General features: G+C 35.7%; 1 pseudogene; it reads right to left on the bottom strand.

Annotated features, from left to right (window-relative positions):
• Nucleotides 1–16,830, bottom strand: part of LOC134739305 (UDP-glucuronosyltransferase 2B17-like) — a 112,226-nt pseudogene extending 95,396 nt beyond the window's left edge.
• Nucleotides 16,831–17,545: the final 715 nt, after the last annotated feature.

Below are 17,545 nucleotides of genomic sequence, written 5' to 3' on the forward strand. Positions count from 1 at the left end.
TTCAGTGTCATTTGAAATAACCCTGTAGTATCAGAAAGGACAGGTATAAAGTTGTAGAAATAGGAGACAGAGAGACAACCCAGGAAGTTATTGAGAGACCTATGAATAGTAATTACACCTAAAATAAAAATACTTTGATTCCAATGATAAAGAATACAAGTGTATATAATAAAATGACAACTATTACAGTTCTCCTTTTCCTCACAAGAATGGAAAATAAATATGAAAAAGTAATATTTTATTTTTAGTTTTTTAATAATAAATATTCGATAAGCATGTTTCATGTTGAACTATTATCACTCTAATTGGCTGTTATTCATATATTACATATTTGTTCTCTAGAGTCTTACCAAGAAGGTCATTCTAGTGTATCCACTTGTACAGTCGAGTATTGGATCCTAAAGTATTTGTTTTTTTGCCATTAAGTCTCCATAGAACCTGTGAGGGTGAGGAAAATATCTTGTGCCATGAGTAGAACTCCAAAGTTATAGCATGTTAGAACTCTATAGAGATTGACAATCAGCTAGTTAAATCCCTTTTATATGAAAAATGAAGAAATGAGAACAAGACATTAAGTAATGAAAACTACTAAAATTACGAGGTAAATTGAATACTGCCATTTTATGTCCTTACTTTAAAAATGTTTGGTATATAAGGAAATCATAATATTTCCAACATAGTAGCTTAGACACATTGGAGTATCAATGAAAAATTTAAATATTTAAGAAATTGTTAGCCATTCATTATTATTCTCATGTAAAAAGTGGTAACTAATTAGTGATGACCTATGCATTTATTTTATGTATTTATTCTAGCTGTCTTCTTCCAAATTTAATATTAATTTATTTTTGAATGATATAAGAAGGCTTTACATCTATCTAATAGTTTATTAGATTGACATCTTTGATTTACAAAAAAACAACAGCTATAAAATCAGCTACATTTGAGAATGCTATGTAGGTAGTGTGTATAATTTCTTTCAGATTATAATTTATCCTGCTCTACTTCAAAAAAAATTTCAAGTGTCGATTTTTGACATAAATTCAGAGTATTATCAGTATTGCTATTTATGCAAGTATTTTCAATGTAGGAAAAAAAAAAGCCGTTTGCAATTTAGGAATAACAATATAGCTGCTGAAAGTGTATAAAATTGTGTGTTTTGCCAAATTTTGCTTACCTGATCATTAACATTTAAATGATGAACTACAAAGCATGACCAGCACTGAATAATATAGTTTGCTTTAGCCAAGCCATTCCCATGCCCATTACCAAAAAAGGTAACTGATTTTAGAATTCCCAAGCAATCCTGATAAACTGAAGTACAATTTACAAGTGTTTACTTTGAATTTGCTACGGGAATGTTAAAGTAACTTTGTGTTTTCAGAAAAAATTTAGCATAGGTCCTTAGAAGAACACTACATCAGTTAAAAAAAGTAACTCACAAATACAGAAAAATTGCAAGTGTATTCTACGTATTAGAAAATAAGTTCCTACTATATTTTATGGAGTAGGGGCATTTGAACCTCTTTCCATGAGTGATATCCTTCTCCTTGACTCCTTCTTGATTTCTTTTCTCCTTCCTCAATCTGAAGGAGGTGTTAACTGGTGGTTAGAGCAGAGGTTTTGTGGGGTCATATTTTATAATGTAAGAGGCTATCCTATAAGCAGGATTCCATTTCCACCTGTTACATTAAATTTTCCTGCTTAAGGCATTAACAGGGTCCAGTCCTGCAGGCCAGGCAAGTTTTCTATTTTCTCTAAATTTTGTCAGCTAGGTGGTTACCTGGAATAGTGGTTTGTCAGGGTAGGACATCCTTTTTCTGAATAGCACCCTGAACAGCACACTAAATAGGGCTATTGCAACATGTATAGGAAACGCCAGAGGCCAGATTATATGACAAGCCTAAATTCCATGATGTATTTCAGACTTTCTTCAATACCTGCTTATTGTTACTGTGATAGTGCAGTACCTCAATAACATTTGACTCCTTTTTGGGAATATCTATAGTGTGTACAATGCCCTCAGAAACTCTGTAAGAAAAATGAGAAAATTACAGGGCAGAATTTGGTGATTGCTACGTACATGTCTATAATATCATGATAATACCAAAACTTCACATGCAACTTTTAAATTTCTTTCTTTCTTGTCACAATGTTAATGCCAATATTATTATCAATGAAAACTCTCCTTTTTGCTATTTTAGCATCTTCCATATATATTTTTATTTTTGAACAGATATCTGAGATAATTAGAACTATTCTATCAGTTAATGTTGCAGGCAGAAAATTTCAATGACTGGACTCTTTACAGTTTAATGGACTCATTCAGTGGCTGTTCACCATGAAAGCACTTTATCTGACCTTTTGTGGGATCTCAGCAAGGGCTGATGCAATCACATTGGCCTTTTCTTCTGTCATATTACTGACCATTGACCCCAGAGAAAACACCACAACATCATTTTCTCCAGAGCTCTGCACAAACTCTTCCATTTCCTGTGAAGTCAGAATTTGCTCCATCACAAAAGTGTCAGCACAGCAAGCACTATTGAAGGGATTCTAACAAACATCTAAACAGAGAAAATCAAGTATTATCAGGAATTTTTGGAGTACTGGCTGTGTTCTTAACTGATCTAATTTCTCAGTTTCTTTAAAAGGAAATGTGTAATATGAGATTGATGGTCTCCATTATGTATATCTGTGGACATATGAGTGTGTACCCATGTAGGTATGTGTGTATAAGAAGAAATGAAACAGTTATTATACTGTAGTAGAAGAAAATAACACTGGAAAATATTATACACAGACTCTTCATTTATAATATTATGATTATTAATATGGGTTATTGGAAGGTAGATTTACTTCATTTTAATTCTATGTCACTGTAGTTTTAGTAAATATCTGTGGTCAAAGGAACCTTTTCCTCTAGAATTCTTTTAGTTAGGAGTCCTTGGAGCCATTACACCTGCCTTTGAGCAATGGGGAAAAGTTACAACTGCAAAGAATTTATGTCAATGTTTCCTTAGCTCTATAATTCTTTATACCTCACTTGAAATTTCCCAGAGTTTCTGTCTTCCTACTCCCCCATCCTCTACAAAAGAAATTAAAGTCTGAAGTTTAAGAATCACTGACATTCTGGGGTCTGGTATTGTGGTTTGAAATTTCTGTGAAGAACTCCTAAGAATCCCATTTACAATATAGAATTATACAGTATACAGTTAAATAATTGAGTAAGCTTATTTCTCAGGTCATTGTTTTGATGTGACTTTCACATTTATTTTTTCTAAAATCACACTGATAAATTGATGTGCTATTTATAACTGCCTGTAAAGGAACCTCTTCATCACTTTGCTGTGTCTCACAGGGAGCACTTGGGAAATTCCACCAGGAGAGGTGGAAAGGCCACCAGACCTTTCTCCAGTGGAGACCTGCTTACTCTCTAGAGTAGCTCCCTCACACTATACAAAGCCCTGATGAATAAGTGTTTGTTTAGAATTGATTGATAGTTATTCTGACTGATGTGTGACAATGCTTTCCTATTTTTAAATTTAGATGCACTCTATAATTCCAGATTGTGATGTGTATTCTCATCCAGAAGAAAGAAAGAGAAAGAAGAAGAAAGAAAGGAAGAAAGAAAGAAAGAAAGAAAGAAAGAAAGAAAGAAAGAAAGAAAGAAAGAAAGGAAGGAAGGAAGGAGAAAGGAAAAGAAAGGAAAGGAAAGGAAAGCAATGGAAAGGAAAGGAAAGGAAAGGGAAAAGATTTGGGAAGGGAACAGAAAGGAAAGGAAGGAGGGAGGAAAGGAGGAAGGAAGGAGAGAGAGAGAAAGAGAAAGAAAGAAAGAAGAAAGAAGGAAAGAAAGAAAGAAAGAAAAAGTATACCCAAAAGTTTCCTGGATATTATGTCAAAATTGTGTGCTCATCTTTTTACTGTTGTTGTTATTTTTGTCTTGTATTAATTATTATTTTTTTCTTTTTGTAAAGTAATGACAAACCACTTCCAACATAACAAATGGATATACTTTTAGATCTTAATCATAGGGGTAAACCTTCTTTTTATAACTATTGTTTACCAAAACAAAGAATAAAACTTCTGATGGTTGTCCATGCACACCATATATTGCCAAGTATTTTTGAAAAATATAATTTCAAACTTATAACATCATTGTTAACATGAGAGTCATTTCAATACTATTCCAAGTAATAAGTGGGACATCCAGGTATTCTGCGTGGTTCCAGTTACCTGTGGCCATATTTAATGTAACTTGCATTAAATGTTTTATCTTACTGGCTTGCTGCCCAAAGTCATCTTTATTGAAGTTATAAAATGTGTTTATAGATTCATCACTGATCTCATTCTGTGCTATATTTGTAAAAATAACATAAGATGAATGTAAGAAATGTTGTAACAGTATAAAAATTAAAAAAAATAAATTTCTCCCATACTCTCTGTCTAAAAATATTCTCCATATAAAATGTGTATGCATTTTATGGTCATCTTTATGTTTAAATAACTCAATGTAAATATGTGATGTTTATTTAGAACATTTTTATCTTATTGGATGTAACTTTTTATCCTACTGAAAAATTGTGATCTTGTTTTATTCATCATTTTATTCTTCAATTTCCAACTATATTTGTATTATGGCTTTCAGTAAAATAATTGTAATTGCTTGGTTTGTGCATTCTATAAGTTATTAATCATTTCTTAATGTAAGATATTTAAATTACTACCACTGTTTATTTTGTATCTGCCACAAATATTGAATTTTTCCATCATGATTTAGTTTTCCTCTGTATAGTTTCATGTGAGTATATCATGAAGCCAATGGCTATATGTATTTTTAAAACACTTAATACTTTTTACCAACTGTCTTATTCTTTTAACATATATAAAAATTATCTGAGAATCTAATACTTAATGGAAAGGCAAGAAATTTAGAGTAACAATTATTTTATGTAGTAAAGAACTAAAGACAGGCTTCACAACTATTGACTTAAATTCAAATCTTCATTCTGCAAGTTAATAACAAGAGCTAGTAGCAGCAATAATCACTTTTGTATTACTAGTCATTCTTGCCCTTATCCTCCTTCTCTACCTGCTCTCTTCCACCTTCTACTGGCATTATCAATTTTCTTTAATGTTAACAGTGATTTTTTTTGAGAATAATAAGAGATAATAATAATAACTGGAGACTGCAAAGAATTTTTATTCATTTTACCTCTGCTTTTGTCATTTGAGAAAGTTTCCATATAGAGCTTAAGCAATTTTTATTCAACATAATTATTGGATTTTATCTTGACTAAGATTTCAGTTTTATGTTGCTTCTAATAAGAAGGTAGACAAAAAGGATCTCTTAAGAGATTATATAGGAGTCACTTCCAAGATGGCAGAATAGGAAGAGCGCCAGTCTACAGCTCCCAGGAAGATTGACAGAGAAGATGAGTGATTCCTGGATTTCCAACTGAGGCACCTGGTTCATCTCACTGGGACTGGTTGGACAGTGGGTGAAGCCCATGGAGAGCAAACTGAAGCAGGGTGGGGTGTCAACTCACCTGGGAAGCACAAGGGCTAGGGGGATTTCCCTTTCCTAGCCAAGGGAAGCAGTGAGTGACTGTACCTTGAAGAACGGTACACTACTGCCCAAATACTGTGCTTTTCTCATGGTATTCACAACCAGCAGACCAGGAGGTTCCCTCCCATGCCTGTCTTGGTGGGTCCCACACACACAGAGCCTTGCTCGCTGCTAGCACAGGAGTCTGAGATCAACTTGGGATGCTGGAGCTTGGTGAGGGGAGGGATGTCTGCCATTGCTGAGGCTTGATTAGGCGGTTCCATGCTCACAGTGTAAACAAAGTGGCAGGGAAGCTTAAACTGGGCAGAGCCCACTGCAGCTCAGCAAGGCCTACTGCATCTCTAGATTTCACCTCTGGGGGCAGGGCATATCTGAACAAAAGGCAGCAGACAGCTTTTTCAGGCTTAAATGTCCTTGCCTCACCGCTCTGAAGAGAGCAGTGTTTCTCCCAGCACAGAGTTCAAACTCTGATAATGGACAGACTGCCTCCTCAAGTGGGTCCCTGACAGCTGTGAAGCCTGACTGGAAGACATCTCCCAGTAGGGGCCAACAGACACCTCATACAAGCGGGCAACCCCCTGGGATGAAGCTTCCAGAGGAAGGATCAGGCAGCAATATTTGCTGTTCTGCAGGCTCTGCTGGTGATACCAGGAAAACAGGGTCTGGAGTGGACCTCCAGCAAACTCCAACAGACCTGCAGCTGAGGGTCCTGACTGTTAGAAGGAAAACTAACAAACAGAAAAGAATATCATCAACATCAACAAAAAGGATATCTACACCAAAAACCCATCCGTAGGTCACCAACATCAAAGACCAAAGGTAGATAAAACCACAAAGATGAGGAGAAACCAGAGCAGAAAGGGTGAAAATTCCAAAAACCAGAAAGCCTCTTCTCCTCCAAAGGAACACAACTCCTCACCAGAAAGGGAACAAAACTGGATGGAGAATGAGTTTGATGAGTTGACAGAAGTAGGCTTCAGAACATCCACAATAACAAAGTTCTCTGAGCTAAAGGAGGATGCTCTAACCCATTGCAAGGAAGCTAAAAACCTTGAAAAAGGGTTAAATGAATGGGGATCTAGAATAACCAGTGTAGAGAAGAGCATAAATGACCTGATGGAGCTGAAAACCACAGTACGAGAAGTTCGTGAAGCATACACAAGCTTTGATAGTCAATTTGATCAAGTGGAAGGAAGGATGTCAGTGATTGAAGATCAAATTAATGAAATAAACTGAGAAGACAAGATTAGAGAAAAAAAGTGAAAAGAAATGAACAAAGCCTCCAAGAAATATGGAACTATGTGAAAAGACCAAATCTATGTTTGCTTAGTGTACCCAAAACTGATGGGGGGAATGGAACCAAGTTACAAAACATTCTTCAGGATATTATCCAGGAAAACTTCCCTAACCTAGCAAGGAAGGCCAATATTCAAATTCAGGAAATACAGAGAACACCACAAAGATACTCCTCGAGAAGAGCAACCACAACACACATAATTGTCAGATTCTCCAAAGTTGAAATGAAGGAAAAAATGTTAAGGGCAGCCAGAGAGAAAGGTCGGGTTACCCAGAATGTGAAGCCCATCAGACTAACAGTGAATCTCTCAGCAGAAACCTTACAAGCCCAAAGAGAGTGGGGGCCAATATTCAACATTCTTAAATAAAAGAATTTTCAGCCCAGAATTTCATATCCAGCCAAACTAAGCTACATAAGTGAAGGAGAAATAAAATCCTTTACAGACAAGCAAATGCTGAGAGATTTTGTCACCACCAGGTCTGCCTTACAAGAGCTCCTGAAGGAAGCACTAAACATGGAAAGGAACAACTAGTACCAATCACTGCAAAAACATACCAAATTGTAAAGACCATTGACACTATGAAGAAACTGCATCAATTAAAGGGTGAAATAACCAGCTAGCATCATAATGACAGGATCAATTTCATACATAACAATATTAACCTTAAATGTAAATAGGCTAAATACCCCAACTAAAAGACAAAGTCTGGCAAATTGGATAACGAGTCAAAACCCATTGGTGTGTTGTATTCAGGAGACCCATCTCATATGCAAAGACACACATAGTCTTAAAATAAAGAGATGGAGGAAGACATCTACCAAGCAAATGGAAAGAAAAAAAAAAGGGCGGTTGCACTCGAGATCTCTGATAAAGCAGACTTTAAATGAGCAAAGAGAAAAATAAGGCCATTACATAACATTAAAGGGGTCAATTCAACGGGAAGATCTAGCTATCTTAAATATACTAAATATATATGCACCCAATACAGGAGCACCCAGATTGATAAAGCAAGTTCTTAGAGACCTGCAAAGAGACTTAGATTCCCATACAATAATAATAGGAGATTTTAACACCCCACTGTCAATATTAGACAGATTAATAAGACAGAAAATTAACAAAGATATCCAGGACTTGAACTCAGCTCTTGACCAAGCGGACCTAATAGACATCTACAGAACTCTCCACCGCAAATCAACAGAATATACATTCTTCTCAGCACCACATCGCAGTTATTCTAAAATTGACAACATAATTGGCAGTAAAAGACTCCTCAGCAAATGTAAAACAACAGAAAACACAACTGTGATTTCTGCAGAGTCAGACAGACTGTAGTCTGAGAGACAGACCACAATTTGATTGCACACAGTGCAATCAAATTACAATTCAGGATTAAGAAACTCACTCAAAACCAGACAACTGCATGGAAACTGAACAACCTGCCTCTGAATGACTACTGGAAATATAACAAAATGAAGGCAGAAATAAAGATGTTGTTTGAAACCAATGAGAACAAAGACACAATGTACCAGAATCTCTGGGACACATTTAAAGCAGTGTGTAGGGGGAAATTTATAGCACTAAATGCCCACAAGAGAAAGCAGGAAAGTTCTAAAATTGACACCCTAACCTCACCATTAAAAGAACTAGAGAAGCAAGGGCAAACAAATTCAAAAGCTAGCAGAAGACAAGAAATAACTGAGATCAGAGCAGAACTGAAGGAGATAGAGACACAAAAAAACCTTCAAAAAATCAATGAATGCAGGAGCTGGTTTTTTGAAAAGATCAACAAAATTGATATACTGCTAGCAAGACTAATAAAGAAGAAAAGAGAGAAAAATCAAATAGATGTAATAAAAAATGATAAAGGGGATATCACCACCAATCCCACAGAAATACAAACTACCATAAGAGAAAACTATAAACACCTCTACGCAAATAAACTATAAAATCTGGAAGAAATGGATAAGTTCCTGGACGCACACACTCTCCCTATACTAAACCAGGAAGAAGTTGAAACTCTGATTAGACCAATAACAGACTCTGAAATTGAGGCAATAATTAATAGCCTAGCAACCAAAAAAATTCAAAGACCAGAAGGATTTACAGCCAAATTCTACCAGAGGTACAAAGAGGAGTTGATACCATTCCATCTAAAACTATTCCAATCAATAGAAAAAGGGAATCCTCCCTAACTCATTTTATGAGGCCAGCATCAACCTGATACCAAAGCTGGGCAGAGACACAACAAAAAAAGAGAATTTTAGGCCAATATACTTGATGAACATCGACGTGAAAATCCTGAATAAAATACTAGCAAACCAAATCCAGCAGCACATCAAAAAGCTTATCCACCATGATCAAGTTGGCTTCATCCCTGGGATGCAAGGCTGGTTCAACATAAACAAATCAATAAATGTAATCCATCACATAAACAGAACCAATGACAAAAAGCACATGATTATCTCAATAGACGCAGAAAAGGCCTTTGACAAAATTCAACAGCCTTTCATGCTAAAAACTCTCAATAAACTAGGTATTGAAGGAACATATCTCAGAATAATGAGAGTTATTTGTGACAAACCCAAGCGAATATCATACTGAATGTGCAAAAGCTGGAAGCATTCCCTTTGAAAACCGGCACAAGACAAAGATGTCCTCTCTCACCACTCCTATTCAACATAGTATTGGAAATTCCATCCAGGGCAATCAGGCAAGTGAAAGAAATAAAGGGTATTCAATTAGGAAAAGAGGAAGCCAAATTGTCTCTGCTTGCAGATGATATGATTGTATAATTAGAAAACCCCATCGTCTCAGCCCAGAATCTCCTTAAGATGATATGCAACTTTAGCAAAGTTTCAGGATACAAAATCAATGTGCAAAAATCGCAAGCATTCCTATACACCAAGAACAAATAGAGAGCCAAATCATGAGTGAACTCCCATTCACAATTGCTACAAAGAGAATAAAATACCTAGGAATTCAACTAACAAGGAATGTGAAGGACCTCTTCAAGGAGTACTACAAACCACTGCTCAATGAAATAAAAGAGGACAGAAACAAATGGAAGATCATTCCATGCTCATGGATAGGAAGAATCAACATCATGAAAATGGCCATACTGCCCAAGGTAATTTATAGATTCAATGCTATACCCATCAAGCTACCACTGACTTTCTTTACAGAATTGGAAAAAACTACTTTAAATTTCATATGTAACCAAAAGGGATCCCTCATAGCCAAGAGAATCCTCAGTAAAAAGAATGAAGCTGGAGGCATCATGGTACCTGACTTCAAACTATACTACAAGGCTACAGTAACCAAAACAGCATGGTACTGGTACCAAAACAGATATATAGAACAATGGAACAGAACAGAGGCCTCAGAAATAACACCACACATTTACAACTATCTGATCTTTGACAAGCCTGACAAAAACAATAACTGGAGAAAGACTCCCTATTTCATAAATGGCACTGGGAAAATGTGCTAGCCATATGTAGAAAGCTGAAACTGAATCCCTTCCTTACACCTTACACAAAAATTAACTCAAGATGGATTAAAGACTTAAATGTAAGACCTAAATCCACAAAAACCCTAGAAGAATACCTAGGCAATAACATTCAGGACGTAAGCATGGGCAAAGCTTTCACTAGTAAAACAACAAAAGCAATGGCAATGAAAGCCAAAATTGACAAATGGGATCTAATTAAACTAAAGCACTTCTGCAGAGCAAAAGAAACTATAATCAGAGTGAACAGGCAACCTACGGAATGGGAGAAAAGTTTTGTGATCTATCCATCTGACAAAGGGATAATATTCAGAATCTACAAAGAACTTAGACAAATTTACAGGAAAAAAACACATGACACCATTAAAAACTGGGCAAAGGATATGAACAGACACTTCTCAAAAGAAGACATTCATGCAGCCAACAGACATATGAAAAAATTATCATCATCACTGGTCATCAGAGAAATGCAAATCAAAACCACAATGAGATACCATCTCATGCCAGTTAGAATGGCGATCATTAAAAAGTCAGGAAACAACAGATGCTGGAGAGAATGTGGAGAAATAGGAATGCTTTTACACTGTTGGTGGGAGTGTAAACTAGTTCAGTCGTTGTGGAAGACAGTGTGGTGATTCCTCAGGGATCTAGAACTAGAAATACCATTTGGCCCAGCAATCCCATTACTGGGTATATACCCAGCAGATTATAAATCATGCTACTATAAAGACACGTGCACACGTATGTTTATTGCGGCACTACTCACAATAGTAAAGACTTGGACCCAACCCAAATGTCCATCAATGATAGACTGGATAAAGAAAATGTGTCACATATACACCATGAAATAGTATGCAGCTATAAAAAAGGATGAGTTCATGTCCTTTGCAGGGATGTGGATGAAGCTGGAAACCATCATTCTCAGAAAAATATCAGAAGGATAGAAAACCAGACACCACGTGTTCTCACTCATAAGTGGGAGTCACTCATAAGTCCATGAGAACACATGGACACACGGCAGGGAACATCACACACGGGGGCCTGTTTCGGGGTTGGAGGATGAAGGAGGTATAGCGTTAGGAGAAATACCTGATGTAAATGACGAGTTGATGGGTGCAGCAAACCAACATGGCACATGTTTATCTGTGTAACAAACCTGCACATTGTGCACATGCACCCTAGAACTTAAAGTATAATAATAAAAAAAGATTATATAATGTAGTAAAGAATGCTTGCTTTCTATTTATGTCTTAACAGATTGATCTTAAAGTAAAATATACCACATTCTTGTGTTCCTTCTAAGAAATATCATCCTATATTCTGGCAGAACTCTTTTGTAATTCAAATCTAACGGCAGTTTTCAGAAACAATTGGTAGGTACTATGTCCTTTCTTACATGTGCACTGTTCATTTTCTCTGCGCTTCTCTTTCAGGCAGCTACAATGTCGAGACCCAGGCTCCCCAGAGAGCTTTAGTGATGTATCCTACAGGCTTGGCATAAGGCAGAAAGCACCAGCTCTAATAGGATAAACTGACCCTTTTATGTCCTAAGATGTAGACCTCTGGGATCTTGGTGACAAACGGTTTAAATGCTGGAGAGAAAGCAAGTAAACACTGGATGTGGCTGCAAATATTTTGAGGGCACATATTAAAACTGATGAGAAATGGTGTACAATTTAAGCTAGAATACTGGTGAAGAGCCTCAACCCTTACAGTACAACTTTAGCATCTCAGCTTGTTCATCTGACTGCCCAAACTTAAGCATCTACATTTAAACAAGTCCACACAGCATCTGTCCTCTAGGAGTTTGTTAATGAATATAATCTTTATTTGTTGGAAAACCTGTCCCTATTAAATGAAAAATTATATCTCAAATGGCTGTCACATGTTAGCTGGTTGATAGTATCAGAAGCAATAACAAAAATCACAATAATTACAATGTTAATAATATTTAAGGATAACTATATGTCGAAGACAAAGTGTTTTGCCTGTATTAACAATTTTTCCACATAAAACAATATGAAGTTAGTGATAATATTGTAAAAGCAGGCATAAGTATCCCTATCAAAATTCCAGACCATTTTTCCTTTATCTGTTGCTTACACTCATGCAAAATTTCCTAATAATTTGCACATTTACAGTCTGATCTTTCTGCTGCCTAATCCATTGAACACCTTGGGAGCTTTTTCAAAAAGGAAAGCCTAATTATCTCACTTCATTTCTTAACACATTTTAGTAGCTCCCCATTGTTCTTTATAGATATTTTTAACTCATAATTATTGGGATCCAACTTACCTCTCTAGCATCATCTGCCTTTTTACTCAGCTTTTTTCTGCAAACAAATTTTGGAGTCCTAGGAACTGCCCTTACTTCTCTAAATGCTTTCCTTTTTTGTCTTCCTCTCCCCATCACCCTTTCACCTATTCTGGCACATTGTTGAGGACTCACTTTCATTATCAATGACTTTGGAATCTCTTCTGGATGTTCCCTTAGGATTGTGGTGTTCCCTCATAACACATTTTGGACTTGTCTTTTTATTTGCTTATATCCTATCTTTCAAGGTAGATTGTAAGGCATGAGGGAGCAGAAACTATATGTATTCTCTGAAAATCCAGCGTTAACCTGTAGTATGTAGTAATCACCTTATAATTACTCTCTGGAGGAATTACTCATAGTTTCTTTTGTGTTACAAAATGAAAGCTTTAGTTTAACCAACTCTGTTTTCAAAGTCTCCCTAGTATCCCTCTTTGTTGTTTAATGATAATGAAATTCACATACTTGTGATGGTAGAGAAATATGTGAGGTTCTAATGGCAGGGTAACTTTATGGGACCTCCCATGTCTCTCTCACTGTGAGTCAAACAGTCTGAACGAAAAATGTGCAGCCGTTTTTTTTTTTTTTTTTTGAAAATACGAAGCTACCAAATCAAACCAGAATATTTTTACTTTAGGCAGGGGTTTGACTGGTTTACAGTGGAGTCCTCCAACCAAATCAACATTCGATATGGTTGGGCAAGGAATTTTCCAAATCCAAATAGGTTTGAAATAGCCACATTTCCGCCTTCCCCATTGTCTCAAGTAATCTAGTGGGTCTTCCTAATGGGGGAAAAATCCAAAAGACAACAACAACAAAAGGTGACTGACACAAGAGAATTGTCATGTGAATATACAGATATTTTCTTGCAATGATTTGGAAAAATGTAACCAATGATATGTAAAATGTCTGTCCATTGATAAATATATACAAAATTTTCATATATAGGCATAATTTAATTTTCATGTGTTGCATATGATGCTTATAAATATGTATAATGAAGGCAAAATGATCAGAAAATTGTGAGAGGAAATTACATTTTTAACATAATTTAGTATATTCACAATCACAAGTAATCATTAAGATTAGCCACAATGGGCTTAAATATGCATTTGTTTCCTCTCTAAAACAGCAAAGGTAACAAATGCACATTTAAACAACTCTTGGAGCTCCAAAATCAATTCATCTTACCATACCATATAAACAGCTTTCTAAGAAATAGTCTAGTTTCCATAATTTATTAAGCTAGTCCCTTGATCTCTAGTTCTGTAATTGAACTGTGAGTTTTTTGTGTATGGTTGAAATCCTTGTGTATGGTTGAAATACCTATTATTGCTTTTGGTTCTTGTTAAGATCCTATTAATATTACATTTGAAAACAAATATATTTACAAATAACAGCTGGAATATTTTCAGAAATTATTGAAATAGAGATTATGCTCCCTTGTAACTTGGTTTGTATTTTCCTTAATGGAGAGGTGTCATTTAATAAAATATAGATTAAAATCTTGAATTTTCATTTTCAAGATTTCAGTCCTTGAAATAATTTCCAAGCTGTTAGTGAAGGAATGTATAAACATTTTAAACCTCAAGTTCTAGGTTTTTATTTCTAGAATAGAGCCAGTATATCTCTAAACTGAAGAAATCGTTTAAGTTATGTGGAAAAATATTTTAATTTCTAAATAAGAAAACTGAGGTGCACACAGAGAAACAACTTTCTCAGTGTTGCTTTGATAGTTGTGCTAGAAATATGTGTAACTTTTCAATCTACATGTCTGCCTTCATCAGGAGGTTTCTCAATGTATCTATTGACTTTTAAGATATGAAAATAATGTGTAGTAAAATGGAAATCTGCTTGCTTAAATAAATCATAAGTGCTTTACTTCACAGGTTTATGACTTCTGGAGTGCCTGGAGGAGTGAGGGTTATAGGGTTCAAATTGATCCGATAATGTCAGCCTTTTCATAGTATTTGTGAGATTGATTGATCATCTTATATTTTCATTTCATTACTTCACTTAAAGGAACACTCTTCTCTGACTTTATATAAACTCACCTTCAAATGCACAAAGAAAGTTAGGACTTAATAACCACCAAGCAGACACATGACTTACCTGGAACATTGCTGTAAAACTGGTCCCACTTCTTTAAAACAATCCCTTGAAACCAAAAGTCAAAATAAAGCACATATATCATATTTTTTACCCTCTCTAGGACTATCATATCATCACTTAATTCTGACATAACAACAGGTACACAGGAAGGTGGGAATAGAAGTCCTACATTGTACTTCTCAAGTAAGTATCTGGGAGAGACACGGAGAATATACAAAAAAGGTATTTTTTTCTTTTTTTTCTTTTTTATTATTATTATACTTTAAGTTTTAGGGTACATGTGCACAATGTGCAGGTTAGTTACATATGTATACATGTGCCATGCTGGTGTGCTGCACCCATTAACTCATCATTTAGCATTAGGTATATCTCCTAATGCTATCCCTCCCCTCTCCCCCCACTCCACAACAGTCCCCAGAGTGTGATGTTCCCCTTGCTGTGTCCATGTGTTCTCATTGTTCAATTCCCATCTATGAGTGAGAACATGCGGTGTTTGGTTTTTTGTCCTTGCGATAGTTTACTGAGAATGATGATTTCCAATTTCATCCATGTCCCTACAAAGGACATGAACTCATCATTTTTTATGGCTGCATAGTGTTCCATGGTGTATATATGCCACATTTTCTTAATCCAGTCTATCATTGTTGGACATTTGGGTGGGTTCCAAGTCTTCGCTATTGTGAATAGTGCTGCAATAAACATATGTGTGCATGTGTCTTTATAGCAGCATTATTTATAATCCTTTGGGTATATACCCAGTAATGGGATGGCTGGGTCAAATGGTATTTCTAGTTCTAGATCCCTGAGGAATGGCCACACTGACTTCCACAATGGTTGAACTAGTTTACAGTCCCACCAACAGTGTAAAAGTGTTCTTATTTCTCTACATCCTCTCCAGTACCTGTTGTTTCCTGACTTTTTAATGATTGCCATTCTAACTGGTGTGAGATGGTATCTCATTGTGGTTTTGATTTGCATTTCTCTGATGGCCAGTGATGATGAGCATTTTTTCATGTGTCTTTTGGTTGCATAAATGTCTTCTTTTGAGAAGTGTCTGTTCATATCCTTTGCTCACTTTTTGATGGGGTTGTTTGTTTTTTTCTTGCAAATTTGTTGGAGTTCATTGTAGATTCTGGATATTCGCCCTTTGTTAGATGAGTAGGTTGTGAAAATTTTCTCCCATTTTGTAGGTTGCCTGTTCACTCTGATGGTAGTTTCTTTTGCTGTGCAGAAGCTCTTTAGTTTAATTAGATCCCATTTGTCAATTTTGGCTTTTGTTGCCATTGCTTTTGGTGTTTTAGACATGAAGTCCTTGCCCATGCCTATGTCCTGAATGGTAATGCCTAGGTTTTCTTCTAGTGTTTTCATGGTTTTAGGTTTAACATTTAAGTCTTGAATCAATCTTGAATTAATTTTTGTATAAGGTGTAAGGAAGGGATCCAGTTTCAGCTTTCTACATATGGCTAGCCAGTTTTCCCAGCACCATTTATTAAATAGGGAATCCTTTCCCCATTGCTTGTTTTTCTCAGGTATTTTAAGAAGCTCAGCCACCAGGTCACCACAGGGACCATAGGCATCTGCGAGAACAACATCAAACTTTGACTGTTGTAGTTTTATCATAAGTTTCTTGTTCAAAACTAAATCTTCAAAGAGTTTTTAATACCATTATTAAGTTTCCAAAGTATTCTTTGTGCTTGTGAAAAATAATCCCAGAAAGTACCTTTTGGGATATTGTATATCCATCTAGCGAACCATGTCCCAATAAAATTCTCTAAATCATTTTTAGTTAAAAATGTAGGAAAAACTTCAAATTTAATAGCAGATGATTTGCTGGTATCAACAAGAATGGAAGCTGAAGATGTCAACACAGTCACCTCATGGTCTCTGCTAACAAGTTCATCCAGGACTGTCTTTATATTTAACCAATGGCTGTATTCTGTTGGCCACACTAGCACCTTTCCACCACCCCCAGAGCTGAAGTAAATACTGAATTGTATCAGCAGAAGAACTGAAGTCCATTTGAGAGTCATCCTCGTGCAAAGTGATAATATTTTTCCAGTCACCATTACTTTCTCATGCTTATATACTGAGGTAAATTAATCAAGTTAAAACATAACTCCTTCAATTCAAAGTTAATACATTATATGAGCACCCTGAGTGCATGGATGGCAAGGAGACTAACAAAGTTCGATTACCTCATATTTACTCAAGGATGTTCGATGTTTCTGTTATGTTTATATTTGCTGTCATCCACCTAACATTAATGACCTTGCAAGTATCTTGTTTTATATAATGTATTCTATAATAGTGTCAAGAACAGTAGCAAATGAGAGTCCTGCAGACCCCTTGACACAGAATAAGAGATAACGTGATTGTACAATGGAAATAGCATTTTTGAATATCATGGTTCAAGGAATATCTTGTAAAACTTTGTTGAAGTATAATTCCCATACCACATGATTCATCAATTATTTAAAATTAAATGTTTCCTAATAAATTCACAGATTTGTGCACCTAACTTAACAATCAGTTTTAGCTAAAAAAAATCCTACATATTTGCTCTTCTCTCCCCACCTGAACTTCTGCATCCACTCTGCCCTGGGCAACCAGTAATCTAATTTCTCCCTTTATAAATTTGCCTATTTGGGATCTTTATAAATTAAATGAAACTATATAATATGTGGTCTTTTGTGGCTGGCTTCTTTTATTTAGTTTAATGTTTTAAAGGTCTATCCATACAATAGT

The sequence above is a fragment of the Pongo pygmaeus genome, chromosome 3 (assembly GCF_028885625.2).
Source record: "Pongo pygmaeus isolate AG05252 chromosome 3, NHGRI_mPonPyg2-v2.0_pri, whole genome shotgun sequence".
NCBI classification, from domain to species: Eukaryota; Metazoa; Chordata; class Mammalia; order Primates; family Hominidae; genus Pongo; species Pongo pygmaeus.